General features: G+C 42.4%; 1 protein-coding gene across 1 annotated transcript in view; it reads left to right on the top strand.

Moving 5' to 3' along the window:
• NPR1 (natriuretic peptide receptor 1) overlaps nt 1-18,333 on the top strand; it is a 201,276-nt gene that overhangs the window by 101,472 nt on the left and 81,471 nt on the right. The window lies entirely within an intron of this gene.

The raw sequence follows: 18,333 nt of genomic DNA, 5'->3' as shown, positions 1-18,333 counted from the left end.
GGATAGGCGGCATTCTCAGTGATGTCACCTCTGATCTCTAGTGATGGATAGGAGGCATTCTCAGTCATCTCACCTCTGATCTCTAGTGATGGATAGGCGGCATTCTCAGTGATGTCACCGCTGATCTCTGGTGATGGATAGGCGGCATTCTCAGTGATGTCACCGCTGATCTCTAGTGATGGATAGGAGGCATTCTCAGTGATGTCACTGCTGATCTCTAGTGATGGATAGGAGGCATTCTCAGTCATCTCACCTCTGATCTCTAGTGATGGATAGGAGGCATTCTCAGTGATGTCACTGCTGATCTCTAGTGATGGATAGGAGGCATTCTCAGTGATGTCACCTCTGATCTCTAGTGATGGATAGGCGGCATTCTCAGTGATGTCACCGCTGATCTCTGTTGATGGATAGGCGGCATTCTCAGTGATGTCACCGCTGATCTCTAGTGATGGATAGGCGTCATTCTCAGTGATGTCACCTCTGATCTCTAGTGATGGATAGGAGGCATTCTCAGTCATCTCACCTCTGATCTCTAGTGATGGATAGGAGGCATTCTCAGTGATGTTACCTCTGATCTCTAGTGATGGATAGGCGGCATTCTCAGTGATGTCACCGCTGATCTCTGTTGATGGATAGGCGGCATTCTCAGTGATGTCACCGCTGATCTCTAGTGATGGATAGGCGTCATTCTCAGTGATGTCACCTCTGATCTCTAGTGATGGATAGGAGGCATTCTCAGTGATGTCACCTCTGATCTCTGGTGATGGATAGGCGGCATTCTCAGTGATGTCACCTCTGATCTCTGGTGATGGATAGACGGCATTCTCAGTGATGTCACCTCTGATCTCTGGTGATGGATAGGCGGCATTCTCAGTGATGTCACCGCTGATCTCTAGTGATGGATAGGCGGCATTCTCAGTGATGTCACTGCTGATCTCTAGTGATGGATAGGAGGCATTCTCAGTGATGTCATTGCTGATCTCTAGTGATGGATAGGAGGCATTCTCAGTGATGTCACCGCTGATCTCTAGTGATGGATAGGCGGCATTCTCAGTGATGTCACCGCTGATCTCTGGTGATGGATAGGCGGCATTCTCAGTGATGTCACCGCTGATCTCTAGTGATGGATAGGCGGCATTCTCAGTGATGTCACTGCTGATCTCTAGTGATGGATAGGAGGCATTCTCAGTGATGTCACCTCTGATCTCTGGTGATGGATAGGAGGCATTCTCAGTGATGTCACCGCTGATCTCTAGTGATGGATAGGCGGCATTCTCAGTGATGTCACCGCTGATCTCTAGTGATGGATAGGCGGCATTCTCAGTGATGTCACCGCTGATCTCTGGTGATGGATAGGCGGCATTCTCAGTGATGTCACCGCTGATCTCTAGTGATGGATAGGCGGCATTCTCAGTGATGTCACTGCTGATCTCTAGTGATGGATAGGCGGCATTCTCAGTGATGTCACCGCTGATCTCTAGTGATGGATAGGCGGCATTCTCAGTGATGTCACTGCTGATCTCTAGTGATGGATAGGTGGCATTCTCAGTGATGTCATTGCTGATCTCTAGTGATGGATAGGCGTCATTCTCAGTGATGTCACCTCTGATCTCTAGTGATGGATAGGCGGCATTCTCAGTGATGTCACCTCTGATCTCTAGTGATGGATAGGCGGCATTCTCAGTGATGTCACCGCTGATCTCTAGTGATGGATAGGCGGCATTCTCAGTGATGTCACCGCTGATCTCTAGTGATGGATAGGTGGCATTCTCAGTGATGTCACCTCTGATCTCTGGTGATGGATAGGAGGCATTCTCAGTGATGTCACCGCTGATCTCTAGTGATGGATAGGCGGCATTCTCAGTGATGTCACCGCTGATCTCTAGTGATGGATAGGTGGCATTCTCAGTGATGTCACCGCTGATCTCTGGTGATGGATAGGAGGCATTCTCAGTGATGTCACCGCTGATCTCTAGTGATGGATAGGAGGCATTCTCAGTGATGTCACCGCTGATCTCTGGTGATGGATAGGCGGCATTCTCAGTGATGTCACCGCTGATCTCTAGTGATGGATAGGAGGCATTCTCAGTGATGTCACCGCTGATCTCTAGTGATGGATAGGCGGCATTCTCAGTGATGTCACCTCTGATCTCTAGTGATGGATAGGAGGCATTCTCAGTGATGTCACCGCTGATCTCTAGTGATGGATAGGCGGCATTCTCAGTGATGTCACTGCTGATCTCTAGTGATGGATAGGAGGCATTCTCAGTGATGTCACCGCTGATCTCTAGTGATGGATAGGAGGCATTCTCAGTGATGTCACTGCTGATCTCTAGTGATGGATAGGAGGCATTCTCAGTGATGTTACCTCTGATCTCTAGTGATGGATAGGCGGCATTCTCAGTGATGTCACCGCTGATCTCTGGTGATGGATAGGCGGCATTCTCAGTCATCTCACCTCTGATCTCTAGTGATGGATAGGAGGCATTCTCAGTGATGTCACTGCTGATCTCTAGTGATGGATAGGAGGCATTCTCAGTCATCTCACCTCTGATCTCTAGTGATGGATAGGAGGCATTCTCAGTGATGTTACCTCTGATCTCTAGTGATGGATAGGCGGCATTCTCAGTGATGTCACCGCTGATCTCTGGTGATGGATAGGCGGCATTCTCAGTGATGTCACCGCTGATCTCTAGTGATGGATAGGAGGCATTCTCAGTGATGTCACCTCTGATCTCTAGTGATGGATAGGAGGCATTCTCAGTGATGTCACCTCTGATCTCTAGTGATGGATAGGAGGCATTCTCAGTGATGTCACCGCTGATCTCTAGTGATGGATAGGCGGCATTCTCAGTGATGTCACCTCTGATCTCTGGTGATGGATAGGAGGCATTCTCAGTGATGTCACCTCTGATCTCTAGTGATGGATAGGAGGCATTCTCAGTGATGTCACCGCTGATCTCTAGTGATGGATAGGCGGCATTCTCAGTGATGTCACCGCTGATCTCTGGTGATGGATAGGCGGCATTCTCAGTGATGTCACCGCTGATCTCTAGTGATGGATAGGAGGCATTCTCAGTGATGTCACCGCTGATCTCTAGTGATGGATAGGCGGCATTCTCAGTGATGTCACTGCTGATCTCTAGTGATGGATAGGAGGCATTCTCAGTGATGTCACCTCTGATCTCTAGTGATGGATAGGAGGCATTCTCAGTGATGTCACCGCTGATCTCTAGTGATGGATAGGAGGCATTCTCAGTGATGTCACCGCTGATCTCTAGTGATGGATAGGAGGCATTCTCAGTGATGTCACCTCTGATCTCTGGTGATGGATAGGAGGCATTCTCAGTGATCTCACCTCTGATCTCTAGTGATGGATAGGAGGCATTCTCAGTGATGTCACCGCTGATCTCTAGTGACGGATAGGAGGCATTCTCAGTGATGTCACCGCTGATCTCTAGTGATGGATAGGAGGCATTCTCAGTGATGTCACTGCTGATCTCTAGTGATGGATAGGAGGCATTCTCAGTGATGTCACTGCTGATCTCTGGTGATGGATATGCGGCATTCTCAGTGATATCACTGCTGATCTCTAGTGATGGATAGGAGGCATTCTCAGTGATGTCACCGCTGATCTCTAGTGATGGATAGGAGGCATTCTCAGTGATGTCACCTCTGATCTCTAGTGATGGATAGGTGGCATTCTCAGTGATGTCACCGCTGATCTCTGGTGATGGATAGGAGGCATTCTCAGTGATGTCACTGCTGATCTCTAGTGATGGATATGCGGCATTCTCAGTGATGTCACTGCTGATCTCTAGTGATGGATAGGCGGCATTCTCAGTGATGTCACTGCTGATCTCTGGTGATGGATATGCGGCATTCTCAGTGATGTCACTGCTGATCTCTAGTGATGGATAGGAGGCATTCTCAGTGATGTCACCGCTGATCTCTAGTGATGGATAGGTGGCATTCTCAGTGATGTCACCGCTGATCTCTGGTGATGGATAGGAGGCATTCTCAGTGATGTCACCGCTGATCTCTAGTGATGGATAGGCGGCATTCTCAGTGATGTCACTGCTGATCTCTGGTGATGGATAGGAGGCATTCTCAGTGATGTCACCACTGATCTCTAGTGATGGATAGGCGGCATTCTCAGTGATGTCACTGCTGATCTCTGGTGATGGATAGGAGGCATTCTCAGTGATGTCACCGCTGATCTCTAGTGATGGATAGGCGGCATTCTCAGTGATCTCACCTCTGATCTCTGGTGATGGATAGGAGGCATTCTCAGTGATGTCATTGCTGATCTCTAGTGATGGATAGGCGTCATTCTCAGTGATGTCACCTCTGATCTCTAGTGATGGATAGGCGGCATTCTCAGTGATGTCACCTCTGATCTCTAGTGATGGATAGGCGGCATTCTCAGTGATGTCACCGCTGATCTCTAGTGATGGATAGGCGGCATTCTCAGTGATGTCACCGCTGATCTCTAGTGATGGATAGGTGGCATTCTCAGTGATGTCACCGCTGATCTCTGGTGATGGATAGGAGGCATTCTCAGTGATGTCACCGCTGATCTCTAGTGATGGATAGGAGGCATTCTCAGTGATGTCACCGCTGATCTCTGGTGATGGATAGGCGGCATTCTCAGTGATGTCACCTCTGATCTCTAGTGATGGATAGACGGCATTCTCAGTGATGTCACCGCTGATCTCTGGTGATGGATAGGCGGCATTCTCAGTCATGTCACCGCTGATCTCTAGTGATGGATAGGAGGCATTCTCAGTGATGTCACCGCTGATCTCTAGTGATGGATAGGAGGCATTCTCAGTGATGTCACCGCTGATCTCTGGTGATGGATAGGCGGCATTCTCAGTCATGTCACCGCTGATCTCTAGTGATGGATAGGAGGCATTCTCAGTGATGTCACCGCTGATCTCTGGTGATGGATAGGAGGCATTCTCAGTGATGTCACCGCTGATCTCTAGTGATGGATAGGCGGCATTCTCAGTGATGTCACCGCTGATCTCTGGTGATGGATAGGAGGCATTCTCAGTGATCTCACCTCTGATCTCTAGTGATGGATAGGAGGCATTCTCAGTGATGTCACCTCTGATCTCTGGTGATGGATAGGAGGCATTCTCAGTGATGTCACCGCTGATCTCTAGTGATGGATAGGAGGCATTCTCAGTGATGTCACCGCTGATCTCTAGTTATGGATAGGCGGCATTCTCAGTGATGTCACTGCTGATCTCTAGTGATGGATAGGAGGCATTCTCAGTGATGTCACCGCTGATCTCTAGTGATGGATAGGAGGCATTCTCAGTGATGTCACCGCTGATCTCTAGTGATGGATAGGCGGCATTCTCAGTGATGTCACTGCTGATCTCTAGTGATGGATAGGAGGCATTCTCAGTGATGTCACCGCTGATCTCTAGTGATGGATAGGCGGCATTCTCAGTGATGTCACTGCTGATCTCTAGTGATGGATAGGAGGCATTCTCAGTGATCTCACCGCTGATCTCTAGTGATGGATAGGCGGCATTCTCAGTGATGTCACTGCTGATCTCTAGTGATGGATAGGAGGCATTCTCAGTGATGTCACCGCTGATCTCTGGTGATGGATAGGAGGCATTCTCAGTGATGTCACTGCTGATCTCTAGTGATGGATAGGAGGCATTCTCAGTGATGTCACTGCTGATCTCTAGTGATGGATAGGAGGCATTCTCAGTGATCTCACCTCTGATCTCTAGTGATGGATAGGAGGCATTCTCAGTGATGTCACCGCTGATCTCTAGTGATGGATAGGAGGCATTCTCAGTGATCTCACCTCTGATCTCTAGTGATGGATAGGCGGCATTCTCAGTGATGTCACTGCTGATCTCTAGTGATGGATAGGAGGCATTCTCAGTGATCTCACCGCTGATCTCTAGTGATGGATAGGCGGCATTCTCAGTGATGTCACTGCTGATCTCTGGTGATGGATAGGAGGCATTCTCAGTGATGTCACCGCTGATCTCTGGTGATGGATAGGAGGCATTCTCAGTGATCTCACCTCTGATCTCTAGTGATGGATAGGAGGCATTCTCAGTGATGTCACCTCTGATCTCTAGTGATGGATAGGAGGCATTCTCAGTGATGTCACCGCTGATCTCTAGTGATGGATAGGAGGCATTCTCAGTGATCTCACCTCTGATCTCTAGTGATGGATAGGAGGCATTCTCAGTGATGTCACCGCTGATCTCTAGTGACGGATAGGAGGCATTCTCAGTGATGTCACCGCTGATCTCTGGTGATGGATAGGAGGCATTCTCAGTGATGTCACTGCTGATCTCTGGTGATGGATATGCGGCATTCTCAGTGATGTCACTGCTGATCTCTGGTGATGGATAGGCGGCATTCTCAGTGATGTCACCGCTGATCTCTGGTGATGGATAGGCGGCATTCTCAGTGATGTCACCTCTGATCTCTGGTGATGGATAGGCGGCATTCTCAGTGATGTCACCGCTGATCTCTAGTGACGGATAGGAGGCATTCTCAGTGATGTCACTGCTGATCTCTGGTGATGGATATGCGGCATTCTCAGTGATGTCACTGCTGATCTCTGGTGATGGATAGGCGGCATTCTCAGTGATGTCACCGCTGATCTCTGGTGATGGATAGGCGGCATTCTCAGTGATGTCACCGCTGATCTCTAGTGACGGATAGGAGGCATTCTCAGTGATGTCACCGCTGATCTCTGGTGATGGATAGGAGGCATTCTCAGTGATGTCACTGCTGATCTCTGGTGATGGATATGCGGCATTCTCAGTGATGTCACTGCTGATCTCTGGTGATGGATAGGCGGCATTCTCAGTGATGTCACCGCTGATCTCTGGTGATGGATAGGCGGCATTCTCAGTGATGTCACCTCTGATCTCTGGTGATGGATAGGCGGCATTCTCAGTGATGTCACCGCTGATCTCTAGTGACGGATAGGAGGCATTCTCAGTGATGTCACTGCTGATCTCTGGTGATGGATATGCGGCATTCTCAGTGATGTCACTGCTGATCTCTGGTGATGGATAGGCGGCATTCTCAGTGATGTCACCGCTGATCTCTGGTGATGGATAGGCGGCATTCTCAGTGATGTCACCTCTGATCTCTGGTGATGGATAGGCGGCATTCTCAGTGATGTCACCGCTGATCTCTAGTGATGGATAGGCGGCATTCTCAGTGATGTCACCGCTGATCTCTGGTGATGGATAGGCGGCATTCTCAGTGATGTCACTGCTGATCTCTGGTGATGGATAGGCGGCATTCTCAGTGATGTCACCGCTGATCTCTGGTGATGGATAGGCGGCATTCTCAGTGATGTCACCTCTGATCTCTGGTGATGGATAGGCGGCATTCTCAGTGATGTCACCGCTGATCTCTGGTGATGGATAGGCGGCATTCTCAGTGATGTCACCTCTGATCTCTGGTGATGGATAGGCGGCATTCTCAGTGATGCCACCGCTGATCTCTGGTGATGGATAGGAGGCATTCTCAGTGATGTCACTGCTGATCTCTAGTGATTGATAGGAGGCATTCTCAGTGATGTCACTGCTGATCTCTGGTGATGGATAGGCGGCATTCTCAGTGATGTCACCTCTGATCTCTGGTGATGGATAGGCGGCATTCTCAGTGATGTCACCTCTGATCTCTGGTGATGGATAGGCGGCATTCTCAGTGATGTCACTGCTGTTCTCTGGTGATGGATAGGAGGCATTCTCAGTGATGTCACCGCTGATCTCTAGTGATGGATAGGCGGCATTCTCAGTGATGTCACCGCTGATCTCTAGTGACGGATAGGAGGCATTCTCAGTGATGTCACTGCTGATCTCTGGTGATGGATATGCGGCATTCTCAGTGATGTCACTGCTGATCTCTGGTGATGGATAGGCGGCATTCTCAGTGATGTCACCGCTGATCTCTGGTGATGGATAGGCGGCATTCTCAGTGATGTCACCTCTGATCTCTGGTGATGGATAGGCGGCATTCTCAGTGATGTCACTGCTGATCTCTGGTGATGGATAAGCGGCATTCTCAGTGATGTCACCGCTGATCTCTAGTGACGGATAGGAGGCATTCTCAGTGATCTCACCTCTGATCTCTAGTGATGGATAGGCGGCATTCTCAGTGATGTCACCGCTGATCTCTAGTGACGGATAGGAGGCATTCTCAGTGATGTCACTGCTGATCTCTGGTGATGGATATGCGGCATTCTCAGTGATGTCACTGCTGATCTCTGGTGATGGATAGGCGGCATTCTCAGTGATGTCACCTCTGATCTCTGGTGATGGATAGGCGGCATTCTCAGTGATGTCACTGCTGATCTCTGGTGATGGATAAGCGGCATTCTCAGTGATGTCACTGCTGATCTCTAGTGATTGATAGGAGGCATTCTCAGTGATGTCACTGCTGATCTCTGGTGATGTATAGGCGGCATTCTCAGTGATGTCACTGCTGATCTCTGGTGATGGATAGGCGGCATTCTCAGTGATGTCACTGCTGATCTCTGGTGATGGATAGGCGGCATTCTCAGTGATGTCACCGCTGATCTCTGGTGATGGATAGGCGGCATTCTCAATGATGTCACTGCTGATCTCTGGTGATGGATAGGCGGCATTCTCAGTGATGTCACCGCTGATCTCTGGTGATGGATAGGTGGCATTCTCAGTGATGTCACCGCTGATCTCTGGTGATGGATAGGAGGCATTCTCAGTGATGTCACCGCTGATCTCTAGTGATGGATAGGCGGCATTCTCAGTGATGTCACCGCTGCTCTCTGGTGATGGATAGGAGGCATTCTCAGTGATGTCACCGCTGATCTCTGGTGATGGATAGGCGGCATTCTCAGTGATGTCACCGCTGATCTCTGGTGATGGATAGGAGGCATTCTCAGTGATGTCACCGCTGATCTCTAGTGATGGATAGGCGGCATTCTCAGTGATGTCACCGCTGATCTCTGGTGATGGATAGGCGGCATTCTCAGTGATGTCACCTCTGATCTCTGGTGATGGATATGAGGCATTCTCAGTGATGTCACCGCTGATCTCTAGTGATGGATAGGAGGCATTCTCAGTGATGTCACCGCTGATCTCTAGTGATGGATAGGCGGCATTCTCAGTGATGTCACCGCTGATCTCTGGTGATGGATAGGAGGCATTCTCAGTGATGTCACCTCTGATCTCTGGTGATGGATAGGCGGCATTATCAGTGATGTCACCGCTGATCTCTGGTGATGGATAGGAGGCATTCTCAGTGATGTCACCGCTGATCTCTGGTGATGTATAGGTGGCATTCTCAGTGATGTCACCGCTGATCTCTGGTGATGGATAGGCGGCATTCTCAGTGATGTCACCGCTGATCTCTAGTGATGGATAGGCGGCATTCTCAGTGATGTCACCGCTGATCTCTGGTGATGGATAGGAGGCATTCTCAGTGATGTCACCTCTGATCTCTGGTGATGGATAGGAGGCATTCTCAGTGATGTCACCGCTGATCTCTGGTGATGGATAGGCGGCATTCTCAGCGATGTCACCTCTGATCTCTGGTGATGGATAGGCGGCATTCTTAGTGATGTCACCGCTGATCTCTAGTGATGGATAGGCGGCATTCTCAGCTAATGTGAGAGTTTCCCTACAATCCTGAGTATGAAACTCAATTTGAGGAGGACATGTCCACTCCCTGAAGAGGTCTGTATTGATTTTAATTTTCTCTACGACAATTGTGAATGTGTTTTTGAGCTATTAGTGCCTCTCCTTCCTGGGACTGTTCAGTATAAATGTGCAGTGACGTAGAAAACTGTAACCTACAAAAACCGTCTTACGTAAGAGCTGAAGCCACCTGAACAGAGGACAATAGGTGTAGGAGCAATGTGCCAGTGAAGCTCCACATAATAAAGGATTCCTCTGTGAAGCCACTCTTCTTTTCTGGACCAGCTCCATCACTGGATTTCCCAACAATACAACACTTTATATTTATGATGAAATGTTATTACAGCTGTGGACACTGCTCCTCTATCCTGCCGGTAATGCCACCCGTCGTTGACATTCCTGAGCCCTCCGCAGCTCCCGGTGCTCGTTTCCCCCCGCAGGAGTCATTGGATAAGTGTAAATAATGAGGCGTGGGATGTTCACAGATCCATTATGTATGAGATGAACATTACCGACCGCCATTAGCATTTTAAACAGCCATCAACTGTGCGGAGATTGGAAAGGAGTGACACCGCTGTGCCGCATTAGGGGTCCAACCGGTGACAGTTGCGTTTACCACCCTTGTAGATCTTTCCAGATTTTCTTTTCTTATAGATAGGTAACAGATTTATCAATGGCTCTAATTCACACATCATCTCTTCTACGCAAGATCTGGATATATATGATCTGGGTTGTCCATGTGTAAAAGGATCGACTTAGCTTAGCCAAGCTTAATTGTTTTGGGTTGACTTCTTGGTAGCCATGTCTTGTTTTTCTAGTTCATTTTGTGTCGACAGGTCCCACTGACAGGGAGTTTGTTTTGAACTTTCTTCCGTAATCCTTGACTCCGTTTTGTTGTATTTCTCTATTTTAGGGATGAATATATCATTGGGCTGGAATCCTTTTATTGGATATATATGTTCATGGCCTATCATTGCAGGGTTGAGTTGGGTTCTTACTCTGCGCTTAGGTTGATGTTTGGCCTGCAGTCCACATTTTCGAAGAGTTCATGGCCTATCAATGCAGGGTTGAGTTGGATTCTTACTCTTCGTTTAGGTTGACGTTTGGCCTGGAGTCCACATTTCGAAGAGTTCATGGCCTATCATTGCAGGGTTGAGTTGGATTCTTACTCTTCGTTTAGGTTGACGTTTGGCCTGGAGTTCACATTTCGAAGAGTTCATGGCCTATCATTGCAGGGTTGAGTTGGGTTCTTACTCTGCGTTTAGGTTGATGTTTGGCCTGGAGTCCACATTTCGAAGAGTTCATGGCCTATCATTGCAGGGTTGAGTTGGATTCTTACTCTGCATTTAGGTTGACGTTTGGCCTGGAGTCCACATTTCGAAGAGTCCATGGCCTATCATTGCAGGGTTGAGTTGGGTTCTTACTCTGCGTTTAGGTTGATGTTTGGCCTGGAGTCCACATTTCAAAGAGTTCATGGCCTATCATTGCAGGGTTGAGTTGGGTTCTTACTCTGCGTTTAGGTTGACGTTTGGCCTGGAGTCCACATTTCGAAGAGTTCATGGCCTATCATTGCAGGGTTGAGTTGGATTTTTACTCTGCGTTTAGGTTGACGTTTGGCCTGGAGTCTACATTTCGAAGAGTTGTCCATGGCCAGATTTTCTCTAAACCGGTTTTTGGTCCATGAAAATGAGATAACTCCTTGATAAGCAACGTTCATCTTGTGCTCAATAACATTGGTTTCGTGTCTAGAAGGTGTTATACTTTTGGCCATCAAAGGGATTTATGTCACTACTTGGCAGAACTACGTCCAGTCCTTGGCAGGAATGGTTTGCGATGGACTTTGGCGTTGGCAGAGGTGGGTTAGGGCTCCAAGTTACAAAGATTTGTTTGGCTCTCTGGTTTGTTTTTTATATGTCATGTTTTTGGAAAGGAGGATCTCACTTGGGGGTTGTACAAGAATAAAAAATAATCTCAATTTGGAAAATTACCCGAGTAAACTGCATTCAATTATTTAAAGAAATACAGTACATACGCAGCCAAAGAAATTGTATGAAAAATTAACCTAGACGGATTAACCCTGTGATAAATGTTTGGAAGAAATACAAATCCTCTAATCCGTAGGAGCCTTGCTGGATTTAAGGTCACGTTACCTCTAAAGAAATTAAACTTTGTATTTCGGAATAAAAAGTCATGACTTTTTGGTAGAAGTAGAGGCGTTCTGCTGCTCTCTAACTGTCCTCACGTCTGCATGTTATAGTTAGTTGTTTCTGGCTCAAGGTGTCCATGTGACTAAAGATGCTCCGACATTTATATCTTCAGGATCTTCAAGCTTCACAATAACAGACTCATTACCTGTGATTATCTCAATCCATCTTGTAGCCAGTTGTCCTCCTCCGTTTTTCACTTCACCTCTTCCGAGCATAGCAGGCATTTCCAATGATCAATGTCTTTTCATAACATATCCCGAAAATAAACCTTTCGTCTGCGCCTTCTGCTTCATGGGATCAGGGCAAATACATTTACCAATGCAACACTGTAAAGAATACTTCTGTGTATAAGGATATAACTACTATAATACTGCCCCTAATGTACAAGAATATAACTACTATAATACTGCCCCTATGTACAAGAATATAACTACTATAATACTGCCCCTATGTACAAGAATATAACTACTATAATACTGCCCCTATGTACAAGAATACAACTACTATAATACTGCCCCCTATGTACAAGAATATAACTACTATAATACTGCTCCTATGTACAAGAATATAACTACTATAATACTACTCCTATGTACAAGAATAGAACTACTATAATACTGCCCCCTATGTACAAGAATATAACTACTATAATACTGCTCCTATGTACAAGAACATAACTACTATAATACTGCTCCTATGTACAAGAATATAACTACTATAATACTGCCCCTATGTACAAGAATATAACTCCTATAATACTGCTCCTATGTACAAGAATATAACTACTATAATACTGCCCCCTATGTACAAGAATATAACTACTATAATACTGCCCCCTATGTACAAAAATATAACTACTATAATACTGCTCCTATGTACAAGAATATAACTACTATAATACTGCCCCCTATGTACAAAAATATAACTACTATAATACTGCCCCTATGTACAAGAATATAACTACTATAATACTGCCCCCTATGTACAAGAATATAACTACTATAATACTGCCCCCTATGTACAAAAATATAACTACTATAATACTGCTCCTATGTACAAGAATATAACTACTATAATACTGCCCCCTATGTACAAGAATATAACTACTAGAATACTGCCCCCTATGTACAAGAATATAACTACTATAATACTGCCCCTAATGTACAAGAATATAACTACTATAATACTGCTCCTATGTTCAAGAATATAACTACTATAATACTGCTCCTATGTACAAGAATATAACTACTATAATACTGCCCCTATGTACAAGAATATAACTACTATAATACTGCTCCTATGTACAAGAATTTAACCACTATAATACTGCCCCTACATACAAGAATATAACTACTATAATACTGCTCCTATGTACAAGAATATAACTACTATAATACTGCCCCCATGTACAAGAATATAACTACTATAATACTGCCCCTATGTACAAGAATATAACTACTATAATACTGCCCCCTATATACAAGAATATAACTACTATAATACTGCCCCCTATATACAAGAATATAACTACTATAATACTGCCCCTATGTACAAGAATATAACTACTATAATACTGCCCCTATGTACAAGAATATAACTACTATAATACTGCTCCCTATGTACAAGAATATAACTACTATAATACTGCCCCTATGTACAAGAATATAACTACTATAATACTGCTTCCTATGTACAAGAATATAACTACTATAATACTGCCTCCTATGTACAAGAATATAACTACTATAATACTGCCCCTATGTACAAGAATATAACTACTATAATACTGCCCCCTATGTACAAGAATATAACTACTATAATACTGCTCCTATGTACAAGAATATAACTACTATAATACTGCTCCCTATGTACCAGAATATAACTACTATAATACTGCTCCTATGTACAAGAATATAACTACTACAATACTGCTCCTATGTACAGGAATATAACTACTATAATACTGCTCCTATGTACAAGAATATAACTACTATAATACTGCTCCTATGTACAAGAATATAACTACTATAATACTGCTCCTATGTACAAGAATATAACTACTATAATACTGCTCCTATGTACAAGAATATAACTACTATAATACTGCTCCTATGTACAAGAATATAACTACTATAATACTGCTCCCTATGTACAAGAATATAACTACTATAATACTGCCCCCTATGTACAAGAATATAACTACTATAATACTGCCCCTATGTACAAGAATATAACTACTATAATACTGCCCCTATGTACAAGAATATAACTACTATAATACTGCTCCCTATGTACAAGAATATAACTACTATAATACTGCCCCTATGTACAAGAATATAACTACTATAATACTGCTCCCTATGTACAAGAATATAACTACTATAATACTGCCTCCTATGTACAAGAATATAACTACTATAATACTGCCCCTATGTACAAGAATATAACTACTATAATACTGCCCCCTATGTACAAGAATATAACTACTATAATACTGCTCCTATGTACAAGAATATAACTACTATAATACTGCTCCCTATGTACCAGAATATAACTACTATAATACTGCTCCTATGTACAAGAATATAACTACTACAATACTGCTCCTATGTACAGGAATATAACTACTATAATACTGCTCCTATGTACAAGAATATAACTACTATAATACTGCTCCTATGTACAAGAATATAACTACTATAATACTGCTCCTATGTACAAGACTATAACTACTATAATACTGCTCCTATGTACAAGAATATAACTACTATAATACTGCTCCCTATGTACAAGAATATAACTACTATAATACTGCTCCCTATGTACAAGAATATAACTACTATAATACTGCTCCTATGTACAAGAATATAACTACTATAATACTGCCCCCTATGTACAAGAATATAACTACTATAATACTGCCCCCTATGTACAAGAATATAACTACTATAATACTGCCCCTATGTACCAGAATATAACTGCTATAATACTGCTCCTATGTACCAGAATATAACTACTATAATACTGCCCCTATGTACCAGAATATAACTACTATAATACTGCTCCTATGTACAAGAATATAACTACTATAATACTGCTCCTATGTACAAGAATATAGCTGCTATAATACTGCTCCCTATGTACAAGAATATAACTACTATAATACTGCCCCTATGTACAAGAATATAACTACTATAATACTGCTCCTATGTACAAGAATATAACTACTATAATACTGCTCCTATGTACAAGAATATAACTACTATAATACTGCTCCTATGTACAAGAATATAACTACTATAATACTGCTCCTATGTACAAGAATATAACTACTATAATACTGCTCTTATGTACAAGAATATAACTAGTATAATACTGCCCCCTATGTACAAGAATATAACTACTATAATACTGCCCCTATGTACAAGAATATAACTACTATAATACTGCCCCTATGTACCAGAATATAACTACTATAATACTGCTCCTATGTACCAGAATATAACTACTATAATACTGCCCCTATGTACCAGAATATAACTACTATAATACTGCCCCTATGTACAAGAATATAACTACTATAAAACTGCTCCTATGTACAAGAATATAGCTGCTATAATACTGCTCCCTATGTACAAGAATATAACTACTATAATACTGCCCCTATGTACAAGAATATAACTACTATAATACTGCTCCTATGTACAAGAATATAACTACTATAATACTGCTCCTATGTACAAGAATATAACTACTATAATACTGCTCCTATGTACAAGAATATAACTACTATAATACTGCTCCTATGTACAAGAATATAACTACTATAATACTGCTCCTATGTACAAGAATATAACTAGTATAATACTGCCCCCTATGTACAAGAATATGACTACTATAATACTGCCCCTATGTACAAGAATATAACTACTATAATACTGCCCCTATGTACAAGAATATAACTACTATAATACTGCCCCTATGTACAAGAATATAACTACTATAATACTGCTCCTATGTACAAGAATATAACTACTATAATACTGCTCCTATGTACAAGAATATAACTACTATAATACTGCTCCTATGTACAAGAATATAACTACTATAATACTGCTCCTATGTACAAGAATATAACTACTATAATACTGCTCCTATGTACAAGAATATAACGACTATAATGCTGCCCCCTATGTACAAGAATATAACTACTATAATACTGCCCCCTATGTACAAGAATATAACTACTATAATACTGCCCCTATGTACAAGAATATAACTACTATAATACTGCCCCCTATGTACAAGAATATAACTACTATAATACTGCTCCTATGTACAAGAATATAACTACTATAATACTTCCCCTATGTACAAGAACATAACTACTATAATACTGTCCCTATGTACAAGAATATAACTACTATAATACTGCTCCCTATGTACCAGAATATAACTACTATAATACTGCTCCTATGTACAAGAATATAACTACTACAATACTGCCCCTATGTACAAGAATATAACTACTATAATACTGCTCCTATGTACAAGAATTTAACCACTATAATACTGCCCCCTATATACAAGAATATAACTACTATAATACTGCTCCTATGTACAAGAATATAACTACTATAATACTGCCCCTATGTACAAGAATATAACTACTATAATACTGCCCCTATGTACAAGAATATAACTACTATAATACTGCCCCCTATATACAAGAATATAACTACTATAATACTGCCCCCTATGTACAAGAATATAACTACTATAATACTGCCCCCTATGTACAAGAATATAACTACTATAATACTGCCCCTATGTACAAGAATATAACTACTATAATACTGCTCCCTATGTACAAGAATATAACTACTATAATACTGCCCCTATGTACAAGAATATAACTACTATAATACTGCTCCCTATGTACAAGAATATAACTACTATAATACTGCCTCCTATGTACAAGAATATAACTACTATAATACTGCCCCTATGTACAAGAATATAACTACTATAATACTGCTCCCTATGTACAAGAATATAACTACTATAATACTGCTCCTATGTACAAGAATATAACTACTATAATACTGCTCCCTATGTACCAGAATATAACTACTATAATACTGCTCCTATGTACAAGAATATAACTACTACAATACTGCTCCTATGTACAGGAATATAACTACTATAATACTGCTCCTATGTACAAGAATATAACTACTATAATACTGCTCCTATGTACAAGAATATAACTACTATAATACTGCTCCTATGTACAAGAATATAACTACTATAATACTGCTCCTATGTACAAGAATATAACTACTATAATACTGCTCCCTATGTACAAGAATATAACTACTATAATACTGCTCCCTATGTACAAGAATATAACTACTATAATACTGCTCCTATGTACAAGAATATAACTACTATAATACTGCCCCCTATGTACAAGAATATAACTACTATAATACTGCCCCCTATGTACAAGAATATAGCTACTATAATACTGCCCCTATGTACCAGAATATAACTACTATAATACTGCTCCTATGTACCAGAATATAACTACTATAATACTGCCCCTATGTACCAGAATATAACTACTATAATACTGCTCCTATGTACAAGAATATAACTACTATAATACTGCTCCTATGTACAAGAATATAGCTGCTATAATACTGCTCCCTATGTACAAGAATATAACTACTATAATACTGCCCCTATGTACAAGAATATAACTACTATAATACTGCTCCTATGTACAAGAATATAACTACTATAATACTGCTCCTATGTACAAGAATATAACTACTATAATACTGCTCCTATGTACAAGAATATAACTACTATAATACTGCTCCTATGTACAAGAATATAACTACTATAATACTGCTCCTATGTACAAGAATATAACTACTATAATACTGCCCCCTATGTACAAGAATATAACTACTATAATACTGCCCCTATGTACAAGAATATAACTACTATAATACTGCTCCTATGTACAAGAATATAACTACTATAATACTGCCCCTATGTACAAGAATATAACTACTATAATACTGCTCCTATGTACAAGAATATAACTACTATAATACTGCTCCTATGTACAAGAATATAACTACTATAATACTGCTCCTATGTACAAGAATATAACTACTATAATACTGCTCCTATGTACAAGAATATAACTACTATAATACTGCTCCTATGTACAAGAATATAACGACTATAATACTGCCCCCTATGTACAAGAATATAACTACTATAATACTGCTCCTATGTACAAGAATATAACTACTATAATACTGCCCCCTATGTACAAGTATATAACTACTATAATACTGCTCCTGTGTACAAGAATATAACTACTATAATACTGCTCCTATGTGCAAGAATATAACTACTATAAT

The sequence above is a fragment of the Phyllobates terribilis genome, unplaced genomic scaffold, assembly GCF_046119375.1.
Source record: "Phyllobates terribilis strain yellow unplaced genomic scaffold, ASM4611937v1 Scaffold_6__1_contigs__length_29720123, whole genome shotgun sequence".
NCBI classification, from domain to species: domain Eukaryota; kingdom Metazoa; phylum Chordata; class Amphibia; order Anura; family Dendrobatidae; genus Phyllobates; species Phyllobates terribilis.
The sequence above is the reverse complement of the archived record's forward strand: the minus strand, read 5'-3'. Positions and strand labels throughout refer to the sequence as shown.